The sequence below is a fragment of the Poecile atricapillus genome, chromosome 10, assembly GCF_030490865.1.
Source record: "Poecile atricapillus isolate bPoeAtr1 chromosome 10, bPoeAtr1.hap1, whole genome shotgun sequence".
Lineage (NCBI taxonomy): Eukaryota > Metazoa > Chordata > Aves > Passeriformes > Paridae > Poecile > Poecile atricapillus.
In genome coordinates, this window is record NC_081258.1 from 11,126,833 (window position 1) to 11,151,964 (window position 25,132).

At 33.4% G+C, this 25,132-nt stretch overlaps 1 long non-coding RNA gene across 3 annotated transcripts in view; it reads right to left on the minus strand.

Moving 5' to 3' along the window:
• Nucleotides 1-261: 261 nt before the first annotated feature.
• Nucleotides 262-25,132, minus strand: part of LOC131582443 (uncharacterized) — a 48,987-nt gene continuing 24,116 nt past the window's right edge. The window contains exons 5-8 of one of the 3 annotated variants that reach the window (XR_009278344.1): nucleotides 16,090-16,239; nucleotides 9,945-10,047; nucleotides 6,608-6,726; nucleotides 262-4,428 (exon numbers count right to left, since the gene is read on the minus strand). This is a non-coding gene — a long non-coding RNA (uncharacterized LOC131582443). Of the gene's footprint in view, nucleotides 4,892-6,607; nucleotides 6,727-9,944; nucleotides 10,048-16,074; nucleotides 16,240-25,132 lie in introns of all 3 variants that reach the window. The other 2 variants (XR_009278343.1, XR_009278342.1) reach the window with 2 other exon arrangements.

Sequence of the window (25,132 nt, forward strand, 5' to 3'; positions counted from 1 at the left end):
AAAAGCATTTTAAAACAATATTATTATTAATTTTAATATTGATCTATGAAATAAGTAATACATTTTGTCATGTTATATCTACTCTTATATAACGAAATAAGCTTTGACTTACTCTACAGCAAGATTGATTGACTTCACGGAGCTGCTACCTGGTTCATGATGTATTTACTTTCATAACTTCTGTTCCTAGGTTAAAGCTACAAAAGGTAAAAGCAACATTTAAAACAGATAAAGTTTATTTGAGCTAAAAAAATTTCCATCTTGATCAACACTGCTGGGAACCAGGACAACAGCAGTTATCATATCACACCAGAAAATATCATAATAAATTGTAACAATAAATGGGAAAAGATATAATAACAAAACTGATTACTTGACACTGTCATTTCATCTTATGCAGAATCACTGTGGTGACTAAGTTACACCATAGTAAAAATTCATCTATTCCACAAAAATTGAATGTTAATTGAGTAACATTTTAAAACATGGTAGTACCCAACTTTAATATGGCTCCTTTGCACCTTAGCCTAGAGATTACATAGATGTAAGTTTTCTTCAAGCTATTCATTGCTAAAATTTAGACAAAATAGTATTAGGTTACATTTTCCACTTTCCCTGCACAATGTAGCATCTAGAATTAAGATTTAAGATCATTTTGGAAATACAGAGTACTTAATGCAAGAACAAAATTTTCTGGTATGATCGCATGTTTATGTTGCATAAGATAATACAATCCATCTGTTGGGAAAATCCTTGCTGAATATTATATCTGTTTTAGCATAAATAAACATGAATAGAAATCAGGATTATTTTTTTAAAATCCAAAACTGAGGTAACAGTGAGCCTTATGAAGAAATATGTTTGGGAACCTGAGGTAAATTATACATGTTAATGGTGGAGTCACTGAGAACAGTTAACACAATGTAACCAAATGTTAACTGGAATATTTTGCAGTAACTTAGTGAAGAGATCTGTGTTTAATGAATATATGAACGCTTGGTTTCTAAATTTCTAACTTCAGATGGTGAAGATTAAGTGTTAAGGGTGTTACTGTAAATGTTTAACTGAGATGAACATCACTGATTTTCTAATTTTACCACATGGTTTATTTCAGAAGAAAACAAGCACCAGTTAACATAGTTCTCCTGCAAGTCAGTAAACAGTCACACACAAAAACTCAATATAATTCGCTTCTTTGTTTATGTGCAGGATATTTAGTTTGGTTTGCAAAGTATTAGAAGAATAATAAGAACCTCCTGACAGAATACCACAACTAAATTTCTAAAAAGCCACTCAGTTAATCTCAGTGTTGGATCTGGCTGTTTCAAATTATTGTAATGTATAATAACAGTCTTATTGACAATATAGATGCACAGAGCCAAAAAAAGCTAGAAATAGTGGCCAAAATGATGAACTAAGTGCCAGCCCAAATGACAACAAACATATGGCCATTAACTGAAGAATGGAGGGGTTTAGGAATGCAGCTGTCTGTGGTCTCCTAAAGTTCCAGAGGAATGAAACGCTGTAAGGATTGGCAAAGTGTGGATGAGGAGTACTACTGAAGATGGTAGGTCCTAAAATGGAGTCAACCAGCAGACCATGCTGGAATTCAGAGATTTCTGTGGTCAGAATATATTCATTCCATTGGCCTCATAATGTACATCAACAAATTAATATTGTATGGATGTCATTTCAAAGCCTACTGAAGATGAACAGCCATTACTGAAGCCATTAGAGCACAGATGGTTCAAACTATATGCAGATATTCATACTTGCATTTCTGCATTATAGCAGAGTTTTTTTTCTGTTGAACTGTAATGAATTGTCTCATAATCTATTCCATCTTCTTGCCATTAGCAGGCTTTGAATGTTCACAAATAGGAGCAAAGAACTCATTTTCCAGAGCTTTAATCACACAAAGAGGGAATGCCTAATTCTCTAAATGAAATGGTCTGTGATCACTGAAGCAGAGATTTAATATATCACGGCAAATTAGGTAGATTTTAATAAATTACTTATCTCTCTGAATACTTTACATATGCTTATGAAGAAACATAGCCTGTTTGCAAACAGTAGAAATCCACAGTCTATAAAATCCTTTGAAGAAAATGACAAATAAAAAAGTAAATTAAAAAATGAAATGTATTATATCCTCGTTCTCAAGAGACAATCCTTTTGCAGCATTGATTCACAGCTCCATTAAAAATATCAATTAAATCCTTCACTGAGATTGGTTAAAAGCTGTAAAATTAACTTTCCACACTAGACAGTAGTTATTCAGATACAACAATTTATTGTATGTGTTTGATGTAAGTTCTAAACGTGACAAAACCCAAATGAAAACAGTTGCCCATCCCTAAAGCCCAAAGTAGGTGAAGCAAAATCTGATACTCTATGGCTTCTTTTTGTGCTTTGACAGATGCTGGCTGCAAGTAAATCAAGTACTGTACAGAAAATGATTGTGCCTGCCCTCCCCCTACTTCAAATTATGGTAACCATAAACAGCTGATTATAATGTTAGTAGAAGGGTAAAAGTTATTTAAAAAAAGGTTGCAGTAATTTAATAAGTCCTGCAACTAGCCTAATTTTTTATATTTAATTGATAGGAACTGCATGCATCAAAGAAAACACATACTGAGATTTAATGTGCATAAAATGGATATTAGCATTTTAAAGAGGCAGATTAACACATTAATCCAAGTAATTTTCATATATTGCTTTTAATAAAATCTTCACAGTATAAAATTCTTAATGAGGCTAATCACAGGCATTCCATTTAGTGGGGTGATTAGGGATAACATAAAAGTATTTTTAATCAGTTTTCTAAGGCTTATGGTTTTTTTATTAAAAATTAAAATTTTGACTTGCATTTTTATTACTGTTTTATGTAGGAAAAAATCTTAAAAATGCAAATAAAGCACATCGTTCAATCATGTAGGTATTAATTATTTACAAGGCGTTGTCCATTGTGGAGATATTCTTAGCCTTAGGGGGGGAATATAAAAACAAACAGACTGAAAAGTATACAAAACTTTACAACTACAAATCAAGCGTCCTTTTCATATAAATTATACATTAAATATACTGTAGGAATTACAAAGATCTCATCTTTGATGCACTATCAAGCATGTATTTACACTGGGAGAAGGATCTTCTGTAGGCAAACTTCCTTTCATGCCTCGTAGTCATCTTTGCATTCCCCTCTCAACTGAGGGCAGCGCATGGAGGGCTTCCACTGCTCCTTTGAGCTTTCCAATTACTGCACTATCATCTTGTGAATCAAAAACTAGAGAGGAGACATTACAAAACAGCATTAGCAATTTCATTTAAGGTTTCACTTTTGTTCTCATAATCTTCTTTAGTATTTGGACAGATTAAAAGGCTCCTAGTATATGTTAAAAAAAAAGCGGGGGGGGAGAGGTAAATAAATAATAAAGAAAAAAAGAAATCTTGCTTTTCAGGTACTCAGCCTACTGGAAACTGAGCACTCTAAGAACTAGAATGTAGATTAATGAAAGTATCAGGGCTGGAATTAACTCTGAAATTAAGAAAATTATTTGTATAATAATTGCCTATATAAATTAATAGTTTTTCCCAATGTGTAAATAAAGGTGTTCAAAGTTACATTGAAAACATTTATGCATAGGCAGAAATAATTTTAAGTAAAATATATACCAATTAATGCATTTTCCATACTGTGTACATGATGGATCCAAGTCAGCCTGGACAATTATTAGTACATAAATAGCAAGTTGTTCTTTCCAGTATGTGCAATGCAAAATTATTTAAATTCCAAGCTTCTGTGTATTGTAAAATAGTGAAGCATGAGCAAAGAAGATAATTTCCCTAGACTAAACTAAGTACCTTCATCTTTGTGTATGTGGGTTTTAAAGTAGTATTTAAAATTTCTATGTTACAGAAATTAGCTGACATGATTTAAAATTGCACTCCTTTACAATATCTAAGTAAGCCCAGAGGGCCAGAATCTCTGCTGCTGTGATTAAAACATGCTGCTAAGTCAAAAATGAGACTCTTTCCCAGTCCTGCACAAAAAGCAATGAGGCTGCTGAACATGACTATAGAAGGAATTTGAATAAAAACAAATAATCTTGACAGCATATCTTTTCAAAGCAAATTACACAGCTGACAAATAGCAAGGTTATGTATTTACGTTTTTAATCAGGATAAGTACTTTGGGACATGCAATGATGCTTCATGTTGCAACTTCTACGCTGCCGGGACACACAGAAGTGGTTTAGAGAAGGGAAAATATGGGATAAACCTTCCATCACTTACCCTGCTGAAAGACCTACTATAGGACAGACTGGATGCTATTCTTAGAGATCCAAAGCATTTTGTATATTCTGAACAAGTAATTCAGTGAGATATCAACTTCAGTGCAGACTTCAGAGGACAGTATTGTTTTTACTGTAAGAACAGCAGGATAGCTATAATTAATGATATCAAAACATTATTTTATCAGTTTTCATATTGTCATATTATCTCTGAGGCCTGTTGTTAGATGTCTTGACATCCTGTTGCTTAGTCATGCATTTAGTTGCTTCAAATTTCATAGAGGCCACTTCCATACAATCAGCAATGAAAGGAACAAGACATGAAAAAGACCCATGGTTGCAGTCCTCAAATAAAGTGAATGAAGCTCATGGTATCTGAGAATGACTACATCTCCATGTGGTCCTGTCCTATGAATTTTTCTGTGTCGAAGTTTATTTCTTTTCCCTCAAACCAATATCCATCTCAGAGAATGTGTACATATTACTCAGGAATTCTATTTATCATGCCATTACATTTAATTGAAGTAGATGTCCAGATCTTGAGAACGCATCCTTTTCCAATAAATTTGTCCAAGAAAATACAGTAACATGCTCTTCTGCAATGAAGAATATATATTATTGCAAAATTCATTTCAACTGTCTGAAAGTCCTAAATTTTCAGAAAATATGCAGTGTTATATGTTAAGGATGCAACAGAAAAACGTAACTGCATAGCATCTGCAGAGAAGGGCAGAAGTGTAGATAAAAAGAATAAAAGCATTTTTAGCTACTACTATCACTTTAACAGATATAAAGCACATAAAGTAAAAATTAGTTCAAATGTCTTATGATTAGGGGAAGAAATGCTCCTCAATACTGAAGTAGCTGTCATTACATAATAATGATTAGCTTTTGACAGAACAATAACTAGTAACAAAAACCAGTCCTTCCTGTCATAATAATTCTGTCAGATGATGATTAGAATTTTGAAGTTTTGTGAAAGGTGACTTTCAAGGGTAAATAATTATATCACTAATAAGTTTTGTCAAATAGGAATTACGACAATGGCCATTATGGCCTTAAAATACAGAACAAAAACAGTCTTCCAGTGAGAGAAATACCTTTTTGGAGGAGATGTGCTTTAGTACAACTACTTGGAGAAAAATTATCGGTGCAGAAAAGCTTAAGTGTTCAGCCACATTAAGAAGTGCATCAAATCTGTGTATTACTTTCCTAGGGTATGGAGATTTGATTCTTTGCTTTTTCCTTATTGTGTTCCTGGAACTTTGAGTATTTATACTCTTCTTTGAGTATTTTAGCTACTGCATGGACATAAATTGTACATGATAATGGAAATGGTAAGAAAGCCTATTTCTTTCCCTCAATACTCAGCTGCCCACAGCTCAAGGTATGGTAATTACCCCCAAGAGTAGAAGTAGCAAAATAACACTGGCCTGGCATTCCAGTAGGGCTAACTGGAATTCCTACTCTGAAATGGGTACCTTGTGTACTCTGTGTCCAGGCTTGGGGCTCGTTCATGCACCCACAGAGGGACTGCTTTATCACAAAGATACTCTCAGCTTCTTCTCTGGGCTTCACCACAATAGGAAAGAGGATTGAAATGAAGAGAGAGGAGAAAAATGCACTATTGGTACCCATGACCCTGCTACCACAGGCAACAGGAAACTCTAAGCAAGGAGAATACTTTCCTTCACTGTCTGTGAGAGGACTGAGTAACCTTCTTGAGTCTTCTTAAGAGCACTACAAACACACTCTCCAATGGCCTAGGGAAGGGAAGATTCCACAGCTCCTACTCACCTCACCTTGCTTTGGTGAGTCATTGCTTTCTCAGAGGGGTGCTCACGCTAAACTGAGCCCCAGTATTTCACACTGTCTTGGATACACTTTCTTATGGAGGACACAAAAGCTGGAGCTACTCTGGGGTTATACAGTAACTTTAAATAACATACAAACATCAACAATACAGGATTACTGACATAAATTTTAATATATATATATATATTTATAGTCCTATTACAATGAAGTATGTTGTACAAAATAGAGAATTACAGGAAGCAGACATGTCCTAAGTTTTATAAACTAATTACTACAAGCTGGGGATACTGTTTGGTTTTGGTTTTTTTAAATATATTTTAAGGAATGACAGTAATAGTTTCTGCAGACTTTTGCAAACAAATGTAGAAGCCTTCAGTTTATATTAAAGAATTTCTTCTTGACACAGTGTCAAACAACTACTTTCACAGAAATGTAGACATTCAACAAATAATTTTAAAGCTACAAAAGCTTACAAGAAAGTGGTCTCTAAAACTCACCATCAATGTCTTGTTCAATGGTATTTCTTTGCTTCTGGAATATCTTTTTCAAACAGATTCAACAAAATCAGTATCTTTACATTCAAGTTCCTGCTCATCTTCTGGGGTGTCACTGAGCACTGTAAATTTTAGGGTAAAAATGAAAGAAAAAATTCAAAAAGGATTAAAAATCAACTTAAGAAATGGAAAAAAGTCAAAACCATATTTTGTGTTTAATTCTTCTGGTACATAAACTAGAACTCTTTATCAATTAAATTCAACATTTTTCCATGACAAGAATACTCAAAGACCCTCTCTTTTAAGTTTTCCCTTCTTCTTTAGTGTTATTTAGCTATACTAGAAGGAGAAAGTTGTAGCTATAGGTCCACAGGCTTACAGAAACGTCTCGTTTTTGTTCCCCTTCCCACCACCCCATGGTACAATTCTTGTTTATATGGCTATACAAACAATGACACAAAATATATGTGTTTCCTCTGTGAACTTAAATTACACCCGTTGCCTCCAAGTATGGCTTTCCTTTCAAACACATAATTTCAGTATTGTGTTGGAGCTGGCTTGAGTTAGTGGCTTGTGCTGGGGCCAAAAACACCGAGACTGACAAAATGACAGGAATTTAGAGCTAACATTCGGTATGTCTTGGCAACAATGTTCAAACTGTGAATGTTTGTGAGCTTTACAACCTAAAAATGTTACAACAGGCATAATTTTAAATGGGTAACATCAAGTTATGTTACATCTAGAGATATAGGAAAGGATATCTTACACAAAATATGAATACATGAATAAAGCTATGATTAGCATTACTCTCCTATATTTCTCTCTGGGATCCCAGACTTTCTCTCTAGCTGATTTCCACATTGCTTTTCCGTAACACCAGTTAAAAGTACACACTTCCTTGGAGGGATTCCAAACCTTATAGGAAGAAATTTTAACATCCTGTTAAAAAGCATCATGTGAGAAGATAATTGCTAGGCAGTACAGGAAAGAATAGAGAACTAAATGAAACTTGTTTGTCAAAAAAAGAATGAAAAAACAGTAAGTGCTTTAAGCTTAAAATGTTCTACAATGAAAGCCTGAATGATTATTTATTTTTGTTTTTAGAATAGCACTTAAAGGCATTAACACCAGCAGGTAATTTAGAGCAACTGGACAGAAACTCTTATGTAGGCAAATTTGATCCAATTTTTTTTATTCCAGAGATCAGAGTTTTTAAGCAGCAAGCAGAAAACTTTGTGCATGAATTCAGTATATTAATGTGAAGCTTACACTGTACGCATGCTCTGTTCTATAACATGGAGGCAGAGATTTTGTTACTTTGAGGAACAACGACTTCATATAGTCTGTTCCTTGGAATAACAATCATTTCCCACCAAGAAATGATGCACCTGTCAGGATCAGCCTGGAAACCTCTTGCATAAAGCTGTTCACTCTTGTTATCACAGCAGGGTGACTGTTAGAAGAACGGATTCCTCCATTCTTCACATATGTCTCTCCTGACACTTGTCAGAAGAGCACACTCTCTACCTCCAGGTCTCAACACTTCAACTACAGTCTGGCATGAGGAATCAGGGAAGTTTCACTACACGACTGAAATTTCTACACTCTTAAAATGCTGAAAGGCAACAGTGGAAGAATAAAAAAATAACTGTGACATAGCTACAAAAAGTTAAATGGACAGCCAGAAATGTGTCCTGTTAACTGATTTAGAGACGTGAACATGTAAGTAAATATTGATGGAGTTCAGATGATGAAATAATAATTCTTTATCCCATTTTAGTGCAAAGTTTTACAAATATTAGCAAGTATAGCTTCCTAAAATTAATCAGGAATCTGAATCCCTATTACATAGAAAAAGAAACAAAACAAAAAGGCCATGCCACACAGTACAAGGATAAGAAAAGCAAATATACTGACAAAATCTTCATATTAATGACAGAGACAATGACTGTCTGAAAACAAAAAGAAAATATGCTTGTCAAAAGGAGAGAATCATCTCTGTGGTTTGCAACAATTACTAACCTAAAATGGATTTCAGTCTTCCTAGTCTCCTACTACCTCATGCTCATGTAAGTTGTTACATCATTCTATTTAACAGCATATTTTTCTTGATTTTTTTGATACTGATTATTTTTGCATTTTCTGCAAGTAAAGCCATTCATTAATTCAAATGCGGAACCAAAATCAACATTTCTAATAAACTTTAAAAATTATTTTGTATCAATAAATGAAATTGCAAGAAGAGAAAAATCAACTTCATTTTGAAATCTTATGTTCATGAACAGCGAATTCCACTCTAAACACATTTTAGACTGGATATTAAGAAGAAATTAATCACTGAACAAGTTGTCAGGCCCTGGAACAGGCTGCTCAGGGAACTGGTGGAGTCACCATCCCGGGAGATATTTAAAAGTGCAGTGCTGGGTTAACAGTTGAACTCAATGACCTGAAAGTTCTTCAACCTAAATAGGACTCCAAAAAATACATATTTTCTATATAAATTCCACATCAACAAACATTTATTTATTTGTAAGCATAAAGTAAAAGGGTATAAAGCTGTGAAATTTTCAGGGCCAAATTGGTTCAGTTTCAACTACAGAATTAGCTTATAGTTGCAACTTTGGCTTAGCAATAATTTTATGTGTTACAACAGTATATCTTTTTCTAGAGCTGTTCATTGAAGTGATTCTTCTTTTAGAAGACAAAAATAGCATGTGATTTATCCATTTATTTATGTTCTAATATGGATCCAATCATTATGAGTATCATTTCCAGCAACATTCATTGTGACAAGAAAAAAAGAAATTAATACACTACTTAATACACATAATACACTGCCTATGCTGCTATAATTTGGCCTAGCACAAACACTAATAAAGTGTCAGGCTGAACCATCTGCAGGCAATTTTCAATGATATTTATATCCTTGATAATTTGGTTTCCTGAGCTTTAAAGCATTAGTTTAGTTCAGTTCCTGTTTCAGCTAAAAAAGCTCTGATACTAGTTTGTAAGGCTTGTGATAGAAAACATGTGTTGAAGATATAACTAGGCCAGGTTTAAAATGCACAGAGTTGGAAACTTTCAGTGTATGGGCACAATCTTTCCATAAATTTTGTTTCTTGGTGGTCCTCTTACTAGGATCAAGTGGGGAACTGGACTACTGATGAACTTCCTGTCTTCCTATTTAGTCAATGCAGAGCTGAAATTTCAACAGGAGCCAAGCCAGACACATCAGTGACTGCAGAAAACAAGCTACAAACATGGAGGACAGTACCATGGTAGCAACACATAGAAGATGAATGCTTCTGTTCAGAGAAAAAGCTCACTGCTGTAATCTTACCTTACTTTCACCTTAGGCTGGTAAAATAATTATTAAAAATAATCCAAATATTTATAGGAGAAATATCAACACACTGGCTAGTTATTTTCCTTTGCTAATTTATCTGTCAGGGGAAAAATAAGAAAAGAAAGGAGTATTTTATCCTCAGTATTGTCGAATTTTAATAGAACATTATCCATTTTCCTATTCGATGTGATAGAATAAGTCATCTGCTTGCTTATTAAGTGAAGTATGTTTTAGGATTTTTTTTAAATCTCCAAATCTAAGAATTGTTTTGGTATGATACTTCCATCCCAACAAGTAATCATTTCATGGTGTTCCCTGCTCCATTCCAGTAAAACCTGTTTTCTGGCCAAGACATGAAACTCAGATCTAGAAATGAAATGAAGAGAGATCACTCCTCCTTACTGTGGAGTCAATCAGTGATTTGTGAATAAATACATGTTTAAAAGATTTACAAGTAACTCTAACACTTCAAATACAATCAGCAGGTATCCTATTCTTCCTCAAATCAAATGTATCTTTAAATTAGTGATTACTCCATTTTAATGATTGATCTTCAAGAGAAAAGGTAATCAAAGGATGTCTAAGTCATTCTAAGTCATTCTAAATCATCATAAGTAATGTACATACTATCATAATCAAAAAACTGAAAAACAAATTTATTATTATTATGAAATTGGACAAGAACAATTTATATTCTTTCTCATATCCACTCACATAATAGCTGTCTGTCTGTCTATCTATCTATCTATCTATCTATCTATCTATCTCTGGAAATTCTAGGGCTAAGGAACACTTTCTACAGCTCTAAGACTCTTAAGTAGTATTCTGAATTCAGAAAGCAACAAATGTACCACACTACACTGGGCAGGTAAGTGTTTTTCAGATTCATTAGTGGTAGAATACTGGTGATAGATTCTCTTTTTTGCTGAACACATTTGTTAAAAACTAACCAGCCAAACAACCTCCCAAACCAAACCCCAAACTACAGCACTAAACCAGCACTAGGTAAGGCTGCAGTATTCCATGCCACATGAACTTACACTTGGAAGAAATAAGAGCAATTGTCCCATCAGAATGCAGTTATCACTCCTAGCTGAAACAGAAGTTTTTCTAGTTAGTTAGTTAGGTATTAACTCCTCAGTCAAATTTCCTTAAAAGAGACAAACAACAAGGTGAACCACAAGCATTATTTACTAAGACCCACAACAGAGTTTCCCAGCACTAACATGTACCTGTCAGTGTGCAGATCTGGCTTTAGAACAGACCTGAGACCTCTTTCTGCACAATTATCTGCCTTAACCACATTTATCATTGCAAAGCAAATCAGAATTACTATTAGTATCAAATGTTTTTCACCTTTTAGAAGTGCATGAGGAAAAGAAGAAAGAAAAATAAATATTTCTTTCTTTTTTCCTAAAGAAAAGCAACAATGCCAGAATCAAATCTGAAAGGTCATGTGACCGAATGCTGTGTCACTGGCAGGTTTATGTGCACACTGTCAAAAAAGATACAAGTAGCATCTAAGCATGCCACACAGCTGTCACTTTCTGTTAATGGCAATAGCACTCATGATTTTAAAAGCCAGTGGTCTTTATTGCTTTGTATTTGAAGTGATTTACTGCATTTTCTTCCACTGAGGAAGCCAGTGATAATGATAATGTATGGCAGAGTGCTTGTCCTTTTTGACAGCCTCAGTAATTTAATCCTCCTTTCCTGCCACAATATTTCAATAAGAGAAACCTCTAGACCAATGGACTGGAGAAAATCCACAGCCTGGGGAGTGTGAGTGAGTGCTCTGAAAGCTTTTCATTGTTTTAATTTAAAATACAAACACAGGGATCAGCTTTTAATTTTTGTACTATTAATATGACCTAGAGAGAAAGTTAGCCTTGGTTTGGACAACATACTAGAAGAATGAGAAGCAGGGTTTAAGAAATTCTTTAAGAAGTTTCTGGGTGTCTTCTATTAGACAAAGTAGCTACATGCCTGCAAATGGTATCAGTCTGAAAATAACAGCAAACTACTGTGAAAGATTATTGAAACTGAAAAGGTGTTAAAGGAAATTTAAAAACATTAAATAAAGAAATGGAACTGGAAAGGTTTTGCTAGGACAGAACTAGAATGAATATATAGCTCCCTAAGAATCAAACAAAGCTCTTCAGAAGAGTTTTCATTTGTTTCTTAGGGGAGAAGGTGGAGCTAGAAATTTGTCTGTCAGTAAACTCCAACATTTTTAATATTCACTTTCTTCTAGTTACTGTGCCACTGTACTCATTACAATTCTTTTTTGACTCTCCACATCAGAGTAAGGTTTCCTTTTCTCCTGTGCAGACAGAAATCTTTAACATATCTCGTACTGTCTTCTCTTACCCAAAATAAACTTACTTTATAACAGAAAGTATCAACCCTGCTATGGAGCTGAGAGCACTGGAATACAGCAACATGGGGAGATAAGAAGGCCTAAATTCCTTGTAGAGGGATTTATTGAAGGACATATCTCTATTAGTCCTACAAAGCCCATTTCCCAGAGCTACTGATTTTTCAGTTTTCTCCAAAGCTGCTCCCCAGCCCTTACAGCAGTAGAACTGCTGTTAGGAATGGCTTGCTTTCACAAAACAGCCAGTCCAGTTGCTGAATCATTCAGTCAAATGAATCTGCAATTTGCCACCTTTTTCTCTACTAACAGCAGAGCACTGGCATTCTGTCTTTGAATCCTTGGTTTCCACTCACAATTTTTTACTTTCTTGGGTTAAAAGAAACTGTTGTCATCTGCTGTTCTTTTGGACATGTGGATGACTTTCCACATGTGCTACTCTCATGACCAAGTGCTCCTGAGGCCACCACAGGAAGTGATGGGGAGGCAGCAGGGAGACAGATGGACAGCCAGAGAACTTCAAAGGAAATGCCACATCAACAGATTCTTCCCCTTCCCATAAGCATCCCAAATGGAATTTCCTAAGTTTACTAATACTGTATCTATAACAATTTTAAATGCAAATTATTAATAAACCTAAAGAGTTCAAATTAATTTCACTCAATGGAAAAATTCAGAATAGTAAGTAAAACATTCAGCACAAGAACTTTATTCAAGTCTGGAGAAAATGATTAACCAGAGTCAAAATATATTTTTAGATCCTGATGAATAACATGCTTTCATAGCACCCCTTAGTACTGTCTGAACTTAGAACTTATTAACATTGCTGCAAGGCATGGAACATCTCATATTTCTATCCAATTAATTGCAAAAATAATTCAAAATTAACTTGTGACAGTTTGCCTCTAAAATTATAATTTTCAAGTTAGTCCTAAAGAAGTACTGAAAACTAAAGATTACAATGACCCTGGAACCTTGTTAGAAATCTCTGCAATTCAAAATATTGCTGTTCTGCTGTAGTTCAGTTTTTTTCATAGCTTACATTCTAAAAAAAACTAAACAACTACCTGATGAAGCAGATTTTCATCAAACGAAGAAAAAAATGCTCTACAGTCTTGAGCTTATTTTAGAAAAGGAATAAACACACAGAATTATAACAATGTTTCCTGATGCAAAGGCTTAACATTTGAGGAATCCACTTTTAGAATAGGGATCTTCAGAAGTTTATTTTTAATAAAAAGTACATCCCATCTTTCCCACACCTCTCCTCTCTACTTCCACTTGGACTTCAAGTTGTTCAAATAGTCACATGTTCATCTAAAAGAGAAAAGGTTTTGAGGAAAGAAAGCTTCCCAATTAAATTTCATGTAAAACCTTTGCCAGATTTCATAACTCTTTCTTCTATTTCAGCTGTCTGCTCTCTAGAACCACTATTATCATTTGGCAAGTTTCACTGTTCTCTGAATGTATGGGCCTGTAGTGTTTGGAAGCATTCTCAGATATTCTAATAACTCTTTTCAGTGGTAACAAACACAACAGCTCCTCTCAGTCACTATGATCATCAGGAGGTACAACACAATGTCATGGGCAATCAAGAGGTCTGCACCATAATCCTGCACTGTCTAAACTTCCCCATCCAAGTTTCTATTCCAAGACTCTGGAATAAATAAAATGATCCTCTAAATATTCTTAGTGAAAAAGTCATAGTTGAAAAAACCCAATTAATGCCAAGTTACATGCTTGAACCACCTGTGAAAATGGAAACTCATGGGATCTTGTATGTCCAGATCACTGGAACTCTACTATACTGTTTTCAACAAGGTTCTGTTAATCTTCTGTATCTCACATGCCAAACAATGACAGTGAACAATGTGCAAAAGGTATGGGAAAAACTTCAAATGCTTTTTAAGCAATGAATATCATGAAGCCTTCTGCAACAGTTAAGATGTTTTTAAAACAGTCAATCTGTTCCAGTTATAGATAATAGAAAATGCTTTATTTATTGTAAGAATTAGTGATTTTTTAAGATTACTTATAGCCTTACTCCAATTTTTTCCATGCAAAAATCTAAAAGACTATTACTTTCCTTCTAAGCTCAAAGTAAATTTCTTTCTACCCATGCAAATCTCATTTTTATTAAATATTCAATTAACCTCAAATATTCAGCATACTCAAATCTAATTAGACATGAATAAGAGATGCAGCAAAGCTATAGTAAACACACATGCAGATTTCATTACTATTATCTTACTGGCTTCTCAACTGGTATTATCAAAAAGCAGACTCATTAGGTTTTTCCCCCTATATGCAAAGCTAATCTTGAGTAGAAATTAGACATCCAATTATCTAAGCAAACCTCTACAAATAACAACCACATTAGTATAAAGCTGCAGAATACAGTCCTGAAGCAATTAGGACCAAACCCCATCTTTTAATATTAATTTTGAAATTCAAACAGTTTTATAATCCATAACCAAGCAGTAAATAGAAAAATTAAAGTTGTACAGCCAGGTTATGATTAACAGAAATAATAAAATACAACACCACTACATTGGAAATCCTTATGAATTACAGTCTTTCCAAAGCATGATGCTATTTTCAAATATCACAGCTTGAAATGTATTGAAGTTTCATAATTACCTTAACATTCTGAAAAATTTTATTCTGTATTCATCATAATTTTCCTGCATTTTTAGTTAAACTTTGCAGAGCAAATACCTAAAATACAACTATGCTTAGACCATAACTAGCATACCCAGGAATCAGAATATTGTGTAAGACTTTTATACCTTCTGAATGCTTGCTATATTCAAAGCAATGAGAATTCAAAAAGCAAGAGAAATCAAAAGCCTTAAGAAGCTTTCATTGGCTTATGGTATTTCAACAGGTTTTGAAAAAGATTTCATTTATGTCTGCCTAACTAGAACATCTGGAGAAGTGCCTACAGAAGTTAACAAGATGAAATTGTCCAGCTCATAAAAAGAGTTCTTATTTATGCATTGTCTTATTTAGCATATGATGCCAGAAATCCCATTTGTCTGATGGGAAGGAAGCCTCAGTGAATTCAGGACTTCGCAGAATTAGTGGTTTTTTGATGGTTTCTTTTTCTGTCCGTAGGCCTTACAAAGATCAATGTCCTTCTTGGAGTCACAAAAGTTAACAATTGCATGGTGGATTGAGAGCAACTACTTTCAGATGTTAATTTATTAGAGTCTAGCATAAGCTAGAAGTAAATAGCAATTTATTAGTATTAAATACAGTTGAGTAATTTCCCTTTTAAAAATGTCTTATTAAAGGTACTCTGAGTATTCATAAGTGAAGATCACGTCCATTACGTATTTTCTGTAAATGTATTTCAGTTGTACGTGGTTGGACAAAATGTTTTCCTTTTGCTGTATCATGTATCAATAGAAAAATTAGTTTGTTGTGCTCTTTCAAAAGAGAAAATTTAATTATGTAAAGCCTAATTTTAAAATGTATGCACTACAAGCATATTTAAATATACTGCAGTTTCAATTTCTTACACAAGCCTACTTTTGTATTGTAGTCTATACTTAATAATTGCATCTTTATCTCAGTTCTCAAAAAACATCTTCAGCATTTCCCAAAATAGTTGGAAGAATGACAAATAAAACCAGTACAGAGATAAATGAAAATACAATGTATAGGAAATAGGCTTTGTTGCAGGCATTTTCATAAGACAGAATTTTAGGGAAGGAACACACTTGCTCAGGCATAGGTCCCACTCACCAGTGCTTTAGTTACCTGTTGGGTTTGGAAGTGACAGTGGAGTGTCCTCTGCAGGGAAATTGTTTCATCTGCATTCTACACTCAGCTGCTGTATTATTTCATCTGATGTAATTCATGACTTTATAAAACCAAGTGATGTAATTTTAATCCAGATTTTTCAACTTCCTATTTAAAAACAAAGCACAAACAAAAAAAAATTATTTAGTGTTTCTCAAAGTGTTAACACAAACCAAACATACACGTGAACCATTGGGTAATTTGTAGAATTAACACTGATGGATTGATTTGACACAGACCCAGTAAGAATCTACCCTGTGGTCTGCAGTTAAGAATACTGTTGCAACAGACATTTGATACTTAAAATATTTTTGCAATAGTCACATTCTACTGGAGAAGATTAGGTTATGATTATCTTTATGAACTGAATTTATGAGCTGAACCATTAATTTCAGCTGCCATTATTTTTAGCTACACAGCAAAGTGATCCCGTAACTGTCGGAAACAGTTTCAGTAATAGCAGGCACCAAAATTTTCCAAATGGAAGAGAATTGCTAGTGCCTACTGCAGATTGTACCACATTCATTAAAAATCCACCAAGTCAAAAAGTTGTTAGACATGTAAAGTACAACTGCATTTAAATGGAATTCAACATCATATACTGAACTGGACTAGTTAAATCAAACATACCTTTAAGAGTTAAAATTAATAATATCATAAATCTAAACACAACTGTTCCTCATCAGACTTTTAGTATTCTCTTTTAAGTAAAATTACACTTTTGTTTTCCATCTCACACTATTCAGCAAGGTCTATGGTTTTGTATACAGATACATTGTGATAAGGTTTCTGTATTTAAGTGTGAATGTCAGACTCAACAGAAAGTCAAAAGTACTTCCCTAGGTAATTTGAAGAAAGAAAAGCCACTCTGGTTTCCAAAGTGGAGTAAGTAGGTGAGCACTCAAAGACAACATTCTTCAAAGAGCAAACACAACATGTTGGAGTACAGAAATGTCAAAAAAAATTCTTTTTACTTCTTTCATTTCTTTCAAGTTCATACCTTTATTAAAAATATTTCCCCTACGTGGAAGTATTTTGACAATTTTTGATTTTAAACTTAAATCACTTGACATATTAATCATATGCAGAAGATTAGCTTTCTAGATTCAGTGTTCGAACTGCAAGTCAATATTCTAATTTATTATGGAGATAGCTTACATTTCCCCAAGCAAATTATATGATTAATCAAACTGAAAAGCAGGTGTATCCTATTGTAAAAATATCCATCATATAGAACAATTTCCATTGCTGTCAAATCCTTTCAATATTTGATGAAGTAATTTTACCCCCTCCTTTCAAAAGACATTTCCTTTTATTATGTATCCTAAGACACTTTAACTAAAAACCCAAATCTGAATATTTCAATAAGGTTGTTTTATTATTCAGTAGATTCATGGAAATTTTACTAGGATGACAGAAAAAATTCTACACCATTCTGTCTCCACTAATACAGGTACACGGCTTCAGCTGGCAATATTACTGGGATTAGCATAGAATGATGAAATATTTAAAAGGAATTTTTTTTTCTAAAATCTAATAAATCAAATGACTGCCAAATGTCATTAAAGTGATGGTCTCTGACTTGAATATGCTTTTCATATTCAAATTTGAAAAGAAAGAGATGAAAGCCTGGAAAGGTTACTCAGTTTCAACTAATAACCTCAAGCACTCTACATTCACATGCATAAAAAATGAAATTGGCTCTATTGTCTAATTTTACTTCAGAAACAACTCTTTTCTTCTTGCACTGAACAGATGTATTAGCATCTGTATTTAAAGGGATATGCTGAGTGGTTTTGTTCGCCCCAAAGTATTTAGCAGCTATGTCAGACTAGTTTGTACACAGACAGTAGCTTATGAATCAAGTCCAAATACAATATCCTGTATTATAAAGTGTTCCTTTTACATATCTTAAAATTTGTTTGACATATTTAACACTTGTAATTGCATACAGTAGGCAAAGAATATTACACTTTTTCAAGGCTAGTAGGGTAAATCCAGGCACTCTGCTTTCTAACTTAAACCAAAGCAAAAATCTATTAGATAATTATAAGAAAAAATAACAAATTATCTTGGAGCCTAAGTGTCAAGACTATTTTGAGTCCCAGTTTAATTGATATTAAACATAAATACAGAATATACAAAGCAGAACATAAGCTGATTCCAAAACATATTTATGAATAAAAAATACTGCTTAGAACAGCATTAGCTATCATATTTCATCATTAATGCAAAAGCACTCACATTATGTAGCCAAGCTGAAAATATATGTAGCATACAATATATGATAGGATTTAATTTTTAAACAATCATTTATATTTCTATGATGCGGAGTGAAGTATGTTATTTAAATCTATTCCTAAGCTGATTTTCTTTTAAGCCTTGTCTCATCTATTAGTTACTGTTCAAGAGGACAATAGATAGTTTGTCAACTACTGCCCACAAATAATTCTATTTAATGGGAATAAAATTAGTCTTTAAATCTAGTATTTAAAACTAAATATAATACAAAATTTCACCTAACACAGAATGGGCAGATATTAAAATAAAGAATCATAAACGCTTTCAAAAATGTCTCAGAGAAACTGCTTTCACTTCAGGTGACGAAAAAACCAAAACATGGGTATGGAACTTAGTATATGTCAAAATGCTTTCTCTACCATTTAACACTGACTCTTCGTAATTAATGCTACCCAGAGATTTGGAAGAATCACTGAACTCCTTCAAAAAGCTTTAGGATTAGGGTAAGTACTAAATACATTGACATACATCTGAAATTGAAATCTCAACTTTTCTCATGTTTCTGATTTCTGAGATTAAAAAAACCCTTGGTTTAACTCTGTAATTAGTCTTGACTGCTATCTTCAAGCACCTGATTACTCCATATTTTGACTTCCTTTTTGGTCACAATAAAAAGCTAATACTTTGATATGAAAAATAGAATTTCAACTGTCCCAAATGCTCAACAGTATCCTGCAGAAGTATTTTAAAAAATAAGTTTGTAATTTCTCAGCACAGAACAGCTGAGTTGAAAATACCTTGCTTGTAGGATCAACATTCCTATTTTTTACATCCACAGTTTTAACTAATATGTTGCCTTCAACAACTCAAAATAAAGGGAACTTCTAAACTGTAAGATCAACTGGAATCCTGTATCTACTTACTCCTTAGCATTTTATATATTTATTTGGACAGTTCACTTCTATTTCAAGTAAAGAGCACATAAGATAAACTATAAGCTATTCTTCAATAATCACAAGTAATCATCCATTTGCTATCCATATTTCAATCACCATGAATATTGATTAACAAATATATTACTGAATGAGAAATAATCCTCTTTCTCTATCAAGTGCTGATTCCTCTGATCAATTTATTAACAATGTCAGAACAGAGCCACAAAGAATGCAATTACAGGAATGTCAATGTAATTCAAGTGTACAGAGACACTAACATTTCTCATTAAGTAATTACGATTAACAGGGCAACACAGAATTATATACACATAAAAATACATATTGAAAAAAAATTACTCCAGTCCTGTATGCAGTGACTTTTCATGTGAAGAATCCCATCCTCTATTTTCACCTTTCCTCCCACACTGGTGTAGACATGAGAACAGGAAGAGCGATACAGAAATGCTCCCTGTTCCTTCTCCACATGGATGGGACTTTAATGATGTGCATACACCATAGACTCTCCCTAAGGCCTGGGGCAAAGAGATCTCTCCTTGGTGAATATCTCCTGTGGAGCTGGATCCCTACTGAAGGACTGAAAGGCACAAATCATCTTCCCCAGCATCACTGCTTGCCATGGGCCAGGAGAAGAACGAAAGAGTCTGAGATTAGCACATGATGATCTCTTCAGCTCTGACTAGAATTAAGAACACACTGAACAAAAAGACCTATTTGTGATAATGAAGGAATCTGGCTGTTGCCATTTTATCTACTGCAGAGTCCAAAGGCACCATTTTTCTGACCAGTGTAAATTCATCTTTAATATCATCAAAGGAATGAATTACTTGCTACAGCTTGAGCCAATTCCATGATTAGGTACTGGCTTTCTAAGCAAATCTGTAATTAACCAGCTATGCACTCTTTAACTTTCCCAAATGGAAATTTCTAATTCAGTATAGAGCGCCAAACATTTTAGAAAATAGAAGATTCTTGAGGGAAGTGTTAACTTTCCTACCACAACCATGACAACTACACATCTGATCATGAAGTCACATTTGCACTTTCCTCATAATAGAAATTTTGATCACTTGCATAGTGCTTGCTTTCTCTTCAGCTTGCCTCGCACCCTTTCTGAAGAAAAAGCATGTAATTGGTCAACGTTTCTCAAGTGGAATTAATTTTGAAGATCTGGTTTTGCTCTTTGCCTGTGGCACTGCCTCAACTAACAGATTTTAAAGATAAATTGTTTCAAGGGATGATTAAATACAAAATATAAATATATCTGGACCTGTTTGATTGGTGAGATACAAACTTGCATAATTATCTTCTCCCCAAAAAGCAGGAAACTACATAAGCAATATTGTTACTGTCCTGAACACCTACTCCTGCAGACTGTCTCAAAGAGAACATTTCATTTTTGAAATGTATAATCACTCATGTTTGATTGCTCAATCAGCAAAAATAAAAACCAAACACCAACTCTATCGAATCTCAAAGCCAGTTAGCTACGCAAGTACCAAGCAGTCACACAATTAAGAAATTCAAAGGTTGTGTAAACTTACAACAACCTTTCATTTCAAAGGGAGGCATAATTCTTAAGTTAAAAAGGCATGAAAAGCAGAAAATTCCTTGAGGAAAATAGGTATCTGTACATTTTTGGTACATTGAAGTTACAGAAATAAGATTAAATAAGTAACAATATTACGTAAAAATCTAGTCCAGGGCAAATATAATAGGATTTCTGTCTTTGTCTATACAGCTATACATGTATTTTTTTTATATGTAGCTCACAGACTTCTGTCTTGATTTAAGAAAAAAATTAAATTTCAAAAATTTGTATTTGAAGTTAATCCACTTAGGAATAAAATATCTCTTAGTATGGGAAGAAAGCAGAAGTATCTGTATGGCATCTTCATTTGCTAGGAGTGCATCTGTAGTGAAAAACTGTACCTAACTGCACATTTTTAATGTGGTTGGTTTTCTTACCTAGAGTTTTAATACTTAGTATTTGATACTGTATCCTCCTCTTGTCATTACAAAATTTTGTGAAAACAATACAGACCTTCATAGATGAATAGAACTTAATTCTTATAATATGCATATTGTGAAAAAATGGTGGTGATATTTATCACAACTAATCAAACTCAAACTCAGTTTCAAATCCCATCCTTTGCTTTTTATATCTCCAGTTAGAAAAATAAATTCTGTTTGTAAAGTCACCATAACTTACTTCCATGTCCACAAGCTCTGATAAATAGACTCTTCAGTAAGCAACTGAGGAGAATTTGAATTCATAACCTCAAAAAAAATTTACAGCCAGGTTGAGAATGACTCCGGCTGATTCTTTTCCTGGGGCTTAACACATTCAGCCTTAAATCTGGCCTTCTATTTAATTTCACATTCTGACTAATTAGTTTAATTTGTTACCTAAAAAATAATGGGCAATGACTTAAGATTCTGTAGTTTTCAATCATTTTAAAAGCTGGTGTTTGGTGGTTTTCGGTATTATTTGTCCCTCTTCTTTCATTTCTTCTATCACAAAGAATGACTTGCAGTACATGCTTTCAATTACAACTTCAAAGTATATTTGACAAGGGCTAGATAGAAGTTCTAAATCCATCATTTCAGCATAGCATCTACTCAAACTTCTGTCAACTCACACTTTATCAGTTGCAAAACACAGCTAAGGTATTTCCTGGATTCTTTAATCTTTCTTTTACTTTAGTTTCTGGATTATAGTGACCTGCACAGCAAACAATCACCTTAAAAATGGAGAATAGCAAATGGCTCTTTTAATTCTTAGACCAATCAGTAGTCTTTGTATGTACTGACTACAAAGTTTAACACAAGTTACTTTTATCATAATCTGATAAGATGGTTCTGTTTCATAAATTTTATTTCTTGTTTTATTAAATATGCTGGTACAGCACTTTTACTTCCCTAATTTCTTACAGAAGAAAAACACAAAGCAACAGAGGTTAGTTCTAGACAGGAATAGGAGAATACAAAGGATTAGTATTTCTGGTACAGTTGGGCCAACTCAGTAACACAGGGTAATACTAAAACCCTAAAATTTAGCTCTCTAAAAGTCATATTAGATATTTACAATACAAGCCAGGTTGAGAGAAAAAAAACTGAACACTCAAGCATCTCCCTGAAGTACACCAAAGACATTCAAGTCCTGCAGAAAATAAGTTTAAAGGGATATCATATGAGCCAAAATTTCAAACTGCAATATCCAAACAATTTCCTTTTTTCGATGAACACAGCTAGCACATAGACAGAAAGACACTATTAAAGTAATTGAAAATAAAAAAAAAAAACATAATAAAATGAATAGTTTTTATTGCCTTGCTTTACATAAGCTTCAAGCTTTACAACTTCTCACCTGACAAGTGTGTTCCCCTCACCTGGAGAACCATGAGCAATTTGCATTGGTTTTTTGCTGTTTAAGAAAGATTTTCATGTCAAAATTAGTTACAACTTGAGATCTTAACTTACAGGTACAGGTAATGGCTGCTATCAGTAAACTGCTGTTAGAGCAAGAGGATGCACTTATGGTATCTGCAAGAAAAAAAAAAACAGGAAAAAACAGAACTGCTACCAAAACAAATTTGGTTTGCCAATAATTGTCTTATGGAACATTTTAAGACAATTTGGAAGTTGATAGCAGTAAATTTTATTGTGACAATTGAATGCTATATATTTTCCTGTAAGGATATGGTGCAGACGTGGGAGTGCAAAGGAGCAGGGGATGGAAGAGAAAATACTTTTTTAATTTATTTTTTTTTAATATAAAGACCATGCCAAAGAAAATGCAAATTCCCAGTTTTGATGTCTATTTTGAGGATCTGAAACAAGGCTTTTAATCAATGTATTATACATCAAATTGATAATGTTAACTTCTGATTATTCAAATGTATGAAATATTCATAGAGAACTGTCCAAACTTTTACATTTCTCAGACTTCTTTTCTCTATTAATTATCATGCCTGGAAGCTTTTTAGTAAAAGCAGCAGCCATCAGCCTGACTGAACCTGACAAGCTAGCAAGGCCCAATTACACTGGCACTCTGTGGCACTTTGATGTACTGGAAACGAAAAGAGATAGGGGCAAATTGTATAGCACATTATGTTAATGACTTGATTTAATCCAGCCACTAAACTTTATGTAGCCTGTTAAAAAAGATGCTAACACTAATTATGCCACTTTGGAAAGGAAAGAAGGGGACAAGCATTTCATACCGACAAAGTGAAGCTCATAAATGTTGTAAATGAAATGAAACAAAATGAAGTAATCTATGATTAATCATACATCATAGACAAGAAGAAAAGAGAAAGAAGCAAGTGGTACAGTTAAGTACTGGAAAATCTGTTAGATACCCTTTATGATCAACATATCTAAGAAATAACCATGAACTGTCTAATTTGCAACATGCAAAAAAACCTCAGTATGATCTTAAATTGGCTTAAACAGTTTGGCATACAACTCAGATTTAGAGGATAAATAGCATAACGATCTCTAAAAATCACAAGTTTTATTTACAGTGTTTGATTACCAGCAGGATATTTATCTCAAAAGATAAAAGGCAGTGATTTTTAATCTTAAAAAAAATACAAATTCAGTAACAATTCTGACATGCTGTATTCTACAATTAACCCAAGAATTTATATCAACCAATGCACATTTTTAAAATCCAATCTGTATCAAATACACTATTGTCCTAATAGTTCAGAGGTTTTATTGTTTTATCTACCCTTCATGAACATGCATTTTTGTTGCCATAGGAACAGATCAATGGAGAAAGGTAGAAATTGATTAACCTGAAATGAATCTACACACAAAATTCTCACAGAAGTCTTCTTAAATAAGAAGTGATAAAATAAATGAAGTGATAAAAGAAATAAAAAAGAAATAAATAAAAGTGATAAAATAAATGATGACTAGAAAATTACAGAAAAAGTGTACTATATTTTGACTTAATAGAGATGAGTAGCAGTAATTTTAGTTTTCAAAATTACAGATGATAATTTTTTAACATTATACACACAATGTAATTCCATCTTCAAAAGTACCTTCTGCATCTTTCTGACGAATATATGAGTGATAGCATTTCTTAACCTCTTCTACAGCTTAAAAAAATAACAGCTATATTTCTCATACAACAAATTGCTTCTTGTTGCTAGTTGCTTTGTAGGATGCTTCACAGCCTTGAAAGGAGCATTTTAAAAAAATCAAGCTACCTCTAGGATATCACATTGCAGAACATTAAAAACCGTGAAGTCTGATAGGATCTAGCAGTACAGCTCTGGTCCTTTAAAAGAAGGCTAAGACAGATCAGAAAAGTATTAACTGTTAGAAGTACTGTCATCAATTTTAAGTACTAGTTTTATATTTTTATACATTGTTCAATCAAGGTTAGATTAATAAGTATGAGTTTATTTTTTTTTAACAGAACTATCCTACTGAAATACTGTTCAAAGTAAGTTTTCCAAATTTTTATTATGTTGTCTTATTTTTATATATGTCTTCATGGTAATTAATTGCTGGTTTTCATAATAAGTCAAGAGAACATGATTAGTGCACTTGACCACAACTAATAATAGAAAATGAAGTACACTGAAGTGATTTGATAGTGTATATATTTAACTTTTTGAAAACTGATGGCAGATATAGAAAAGCTACTCTTAGAGGGCATTAAGTTTAAATTTTTTTTTTTAGTCTGGCTAAATAATTGCCATGAACATTCTGACTCATCTGTTTAATATTCGTGGATAATGGACTTGAAATAATACAATCATTGCTGTCGGTTTTTATTGCTTCAA